The sequence below is a fragment of the Suncus etruscus genome, chromosome 3 (genome assembly GCF_024139225.1).
Source record: "Suncus etruscus isolate mSunEtr1 chromosome 3, mSunEtr1.pri.cur, whole genome shotgun sequence".
Classification (NCBI taxonomy): Eukaryota; Metazoa; Chordata; class Mammalia; order Eulipotyphla; family Soricidae; genus Suncus; species Suncus etruscus.
In genome coordinates, this window is record NC_064850.1 from 28,860,576 (window position 1) to 28,866,557 (window position 5,982).

The window sequence follows — 5,982 nt, forward strand, 5'->3', positions numbered from 1 at the left end:
CGTGTGTGTGTGTGTGTGTGTTTGTGTGTGTGTGAGTGTGTGTGTGTGTGTTTGTCTATATATATATCCAAAAAAAAGAAAAGAAAAGAAAAGATAAGGCCTCCCAATTCTTACCACAGACCGTGTTCTTTACACTGAGTGTATAGAAAGAGGAGGTACAGTAAATGCGCTCCATATACACCTCAACACAGGCCCTTTGCCTGGTCTGTATTGTAAATTGGGGCACACACACACACACACACACACACAAAAGAAAATTGTGCTGCTTACTGTTCTATAACTCTCACCCTTGCCTATATTATTAATATTTTGGTAAGGGACTCAATAGTGATTTTGGATGCCATTATCTATTCATATCCAACTCAGTCTGTTACTGCAGATCTAGATTCAGTGCTGATTAGGCCCAATCATTGTTTAGTAGCATCAGGACATTATCTAAAAGTGATGTAGAAATTGCGGTGCTTGTGCAAACTGGGAAATCATGCTACAAACATGTGCTCCATCTCATCCACCTATCCATTAGAGCTATCCCCAAGACTCCTGGGAGAAGATGTCTCTGGAATTTAAGCTAAATTAATATATGCATCAACACAGCCCCACAGGATATTCTAGACTGTATATACTAAAAGCTGGTTCTCTAGTATTGAGTTACAACGTGTATATACTGATAGTTTTTTTATTTTATTTATTTATTTTTGGTTTTGGGGCCACACCCAGTGTTGCTTAGGGGTTACTCCTGGATATGCACTCAGAAATCGCTCCTGGTTTGGGGGACCATATCGAATGCCTGAGGATCGAATCCGCATCCGTCCTAGGTTAGCACATGCAAGGCAAACGCCCTATTGCTTGTGCCACCACTCTGGCCCCATACTGGCTGTTCTAAAAAAAAAAAAAGAAGTCAATATATTTTCTCCCAAGATATATCTTGAATTACTGAAACAGTGAAATGGAGTAGTATTTGCAGACTCTCAGACACTTTACAACATTCTGAACTAAAATTTTTACTGAGGAAATTACTTAAAGGTAATTTTAAGTTCCTAGTTTACCATGTGCTAGTCTCTGCAAACAAGTTTTAATTCTCACACCACAAATAAGTGATTTGCTTTTCTGTAGAGTAAAAATACTGATACCTATTTTTCATCTTAACTCACAACAAAGGTAGATTAATTAACATGGGATTTGGGATTTCATATTTATTGCTGAAATCTGAACATAAAAACCATTTGGATATTAACTCCTTCCTATATAATAGCTTTCTCTCTAAATAAGAAACACATTAACGGGGCCATTGAGGTGGCGCTAGAGGTAAGGTGTCTGCTTGCATAGCTAGCCAAGGAAGGACCGCGGTTCCATCCCACGGCATCCCATATGGTCCTCACAAGCCAGGGGCAATTTCAGAGCTCTTAACCAGGACTAACCCCTGAGTATCAAACAGGTGTGGCCCCAAAAAACAAAAAAACAAACAAAAAAGAAACACATTAACTTTAATGTGGGACGTAAGAAAGTGGTACTCAAACAAACCATGTTTTATATGTCCCAAAGCCTTTTATCTCCTAACAATTCACAATTTTATTATGACGAAGTATAATAAAACATCCAAATTTTTGTTTGAAAAAGGGCAATCTTTTATATAGGAAAAAAATCTACTTCCTCTGTAAATCTCATGGGGGGGAAAGAAGTGTTACATGCTAATTCTATTTTTGGATAGGATCATCTTACCCTTGATTGGATTGCTTCTTTGATTTATAGAACTCATATATTTCTGTGTTGATATATATTGCTATGTTGCCCCTATGATTGCTAAGTTGTCATAACAACACCTGTAAAAAGATAGCAACAAGTGCATTGCTCAGATTTGTCTTATGATACTGGGGGAGGGGAATATCAGTTAACATGTCTTTAGTGTTTATTTTTTGTTCTCTGCTCGAAACTTTAGAGCCTTTATACAAACAAATCCTGACAAATCTAAGCTTGGTTAATATGGATAAAATGGAGATTTAGGATATATTAACAGATGTTTTCAAGGCCACACATCTGGTAAGAAGTGAGGTTGAGATTTAAGCATTTATAAAACTCTATTTTCCATATTCTCTTTAGTTTATTATGCTATATCCTATTACTTTGGAATTACAAGAAATCGCATTGAAAAAGATTAATATTTTGGTGATTTTTTAAAAAATATTCCATTAAAACTTTAAGATAAAAACTGTATTTATTATACCTTGTTATATGAGTAAAATATTTTTATAAGAAAAATCATTGGCAAAAGCAAAATTACGTTGTGAACTTGAATAATTCATGAGTTACCATACTCATCCTCCTCCTCTCAGTGAGTGAGTAACTGCATATTATATCATTCATTCCCTTGAGTCACTATGAGACTAAGCAGATGGAGGATTTCTGACATGCAATATTTGCCCTGACCTGCTGGCACTAAATAGACATAATAATTTTTAGACACTAGAATTTCAAAATGTCACTAATTAATAAAATAATGAATTGTAAATTCTAAAAGAAAGCTAATCAAATAATATTTTGGTAGAGGTATTTAAAACATATTTGAAGCAAGATAATGTTTTTCATTTGAGAAACAAGTGTTGACAAATATCCTTTTAAATATTCTTAATTGTATAAAATGTTACATAAATATAACTTCAAAATATTATTTATTTATTTATTTATTATTTTTTTTTTTTGGTTTTTTTGGGCCACACCCGGTGACGCTCAGGGGTTACTCCTGGCTATGCGCTCAGAAGTCGCTCCTGGCTTGGGGGACCATATGGGACGCCGGGGGATCGAACCGCGGTCCGTCCTAGGCCAGCGCAGGCAAGGCAGGCACCTTACCTCCAGCGCCACTGCCCGGCCCCATATTATTTATTTTTAAACACTGCGTACTGCATGTTATCCTTTTATAATTTAAACATTTTGCTTTCAGAATAATGATATAAATTTGATGTGTTTTATGACAAAGTTATGACATATAAAATCAAAATCCAAATTTTTTATTTTTGAATTATCCATAGGCATACAGTTTTCAAATCTCTGTTTAGCTGTTCAATCACATATAATTAAAAAATAGAAATCAATTTACAAATTTTAAGGTAACTAGCATGAAATTTATGAGAAATAAATTAAAACCTAATAAATATTTCAAATAGTTTTTCTTATTAATTTCTAGTTTAAGAGTCAACTTAATTTTCAGTTAGCTGTGTATTTTAAAAATAAAAATTATATATAGTATACCACGATATTAAATTCCAACCTAGTAATATTTACAAAACAATTAGCTATGCAAAATGATATTTAATTACTATAATAAACTGAAGAAAATGTTTATTTCAATATTCAAAATAAATTAATTAATAGTATATTTTAAAATAAAAATATATCTATACATTTCATGGATTCTTAAACTATTAAGGCTCAGAAGTATATTGAATGGTTGTGTGAAAAATTAAGAAAATAACAGGGTTAATCTATATTTTTTGTGCTCCTACTTTATCACTAAGCAGGCTCCACAAATTATGTGCTTTACAAAACATCTAATATTAATGGGAAATTGTAATAACTACAGCCTGTAACTTATAGATTGTCTCTAAATAAAGTTAAAATATGATAAAGGTCATGATAGTTTAAAAAGCATTGAAAATAAAGAAATTTTTCAAAGAAATAAAAATAACTTATTGGGACTGTTCAAAAGTGATCATTCCTATCACAAAGCCTTTTCTTCTCCATTGAAATGATCTCTTCTTAAATGAATGATAGTTGTATTTAAATATTTCTATAAGCTTACTCCTGAATATATGAATTATTTCATAAAAACAGTCTTTTTAAGCAGTTGAACTATGGCTGTTCTAGGAAGAAATAAGGAGAATAGCCATTTTTAATGTTCTAGCAAACTCCTCTTTAAATCTCTAATTTGGAACATTGAATCTGAATATATTTAGAGACAAGTCACAAAACATGAAAATTCTTGGCTAGGAACTAATGCCATCTATTCCAGCTTCACTATAAACTGTAGAACATTCTTTGTATGTCTGCTATGGAGAAGATATTTTAAGCAGCTGTAACAATGATTGCAGTAAAACGATGGAGATCAAATTTTCTTTATTCCAGATTAGAGAGCTCAGCCTTCGTAACACTCAACAGTAAGAACCAGCACACCATAATGAGCTTTAGTTGCTTGCAATTTCCCAGAATACCAATTGCCGTCTCTGCAGCGGTGCTCTCAGTGGATTATGGTACCAAGTTTAGAGTCAGTCCTTGGAATACACATGGTGAATTTGAATTGTATTACTCAGACCATGAAATACTGCTAATAATATATAATACTTAGCATTAATATTAATTGGTATGTACAGCACACATTTTTAATACTTATGCTATACCAAACACTGGTATACAAGATTGTTTCATATTATGATTTCGTCAAAAGGCAATATCTACATGAAAAAAGATAGAAAATCTTAAGGTAACTTGGTGCTAGTGAGATAATATAGTGGTTTAGTCACATGCCTTATATGCAGGTAACATTGATTATTCCTGATACCATCTTAACTCTCAGTGTTACAGGGTACACTGCATTCTTATGTATTTACATTATCTTGGCCTGACTGAAGAAAATTGCCATGTGGAACCTTTCAACCTGCTGAGTACTAGATGGGTCACTGTGACACCGATGAAGGAAAATCAATTAATATTCCATTTTCAGATATCCTTGGTGATTGTGGCATAGAAGAGAGCACACTTGTTTCTGACAGCTATGTTCTGTAGAAGATATCATCTTCTCACCAGCCTGAGAGACCCTCCTCTAAGGCCACATGCTTTAACTATATTAAATCATTTTTTGCAATGTCAGTGGTTTCCATTATTTTGGTAATGCATAGGAAAATTTTGAAATTCTATAAAATATAAGAGAACGTTAAAAACATAAGATAAATCAAAATCAAAATAATTGTTTAGGGCCCAGTGGAATAGCATAGCAACTAAGGCACTACAGACCTCGGTTTGAATTTTGACACTCCTTAATATCCAGAATGTTCATGAATGAAAACCAAAAATACTACAAGCAAACAATAAAAATTGTAATATTTTAAGTAGTTTAGACAATGTTTGTTGGGTCCCATTTACTTCTTTATTGGTTGTTTGTGAATCCGCAAAGAGCTCCCAGAATGAGATAATTGATTCCCATACCCTTGTCCCCTTTTGGGGGGAGATCTTGGTAGTATTTATCCGCAGCAAATAATCCACACAGACAGTAGGGTTAAGGGGTAAAAATTTGGGAGAAGAGAGTCCTTTGTCAGCCTGCTGCTAGCTCCAAAACACACCTCGAGGCAGCCAGCCAACTCTGGCAAAAGACCCCAAACGCCTGGCACCCAAGCTATTTATTCGGCTCTCAACAGCGTCCCCACCTGGAAGGTCAAGGTGGGACAACAGGCAAAGAATAATCTTTTGGAAATATTTTCATATACAATTCCCACTTTTTAATAAAGAAACAATAATAATGTACAGAAGTAAATAATAATTTCTATAAGTGTAAAAAGGAATAACTAAGCAATAAAAAGTGGCTGTTTGCATAAGCGTATCACAGGAAAAAGTAGAGAAAAACTTCTAACCTAAACACAGGGTGTCCAAAACCAGAAACATGTGTCAAGGAATTAGCTGCAAGCTCCAGAGATGATAGATCTATGGCGTACAAGATGAAAAATTCCGAGTAAGTTCTTCCTAGGAAAAGCAGATGTAGAATTTGAAATTTAATGATCCAGGACCTAGTATGTTCTGTATAGATGTTCTTGTGCTTATGTTTTTACCGGGTATGGATATAGGAACATGAAAGTTCCAGGATAAAATGTATGATTTTAAATAGCAATAAGACGCATAAGAACTAAGAAGTTCCAGGATAATGCTTGGTAGAAAGCCTTGAGAAAATTTTAAGTTACAGGTATATGATATATTTTGCAGAAAAGTTATGTTTTTGAAAAA

At 33.8% G+C, this 5,982-nt stretch overlaps 1 non-coding gene across 1 annotated transcript; it reads left to right on the forward strand.

Moving 5' to 3' along the window:
- Nucleotides 1-97: 97 nt before the first annotated feature.
- LOC126005227 (small nucleolar RNA SNORA51) lies at nucleotides 98-230 on the forward strand. Its single transcript, XR_007494396.1, has one exon. It is a non-coding gene; the product is annotated as a small nucleolar RNA SNORA51 (small nucleolar RNA).
- The last annotated feature ends 5,752 nt before the right edge of the window (nucleotides 231-5,982 follow it).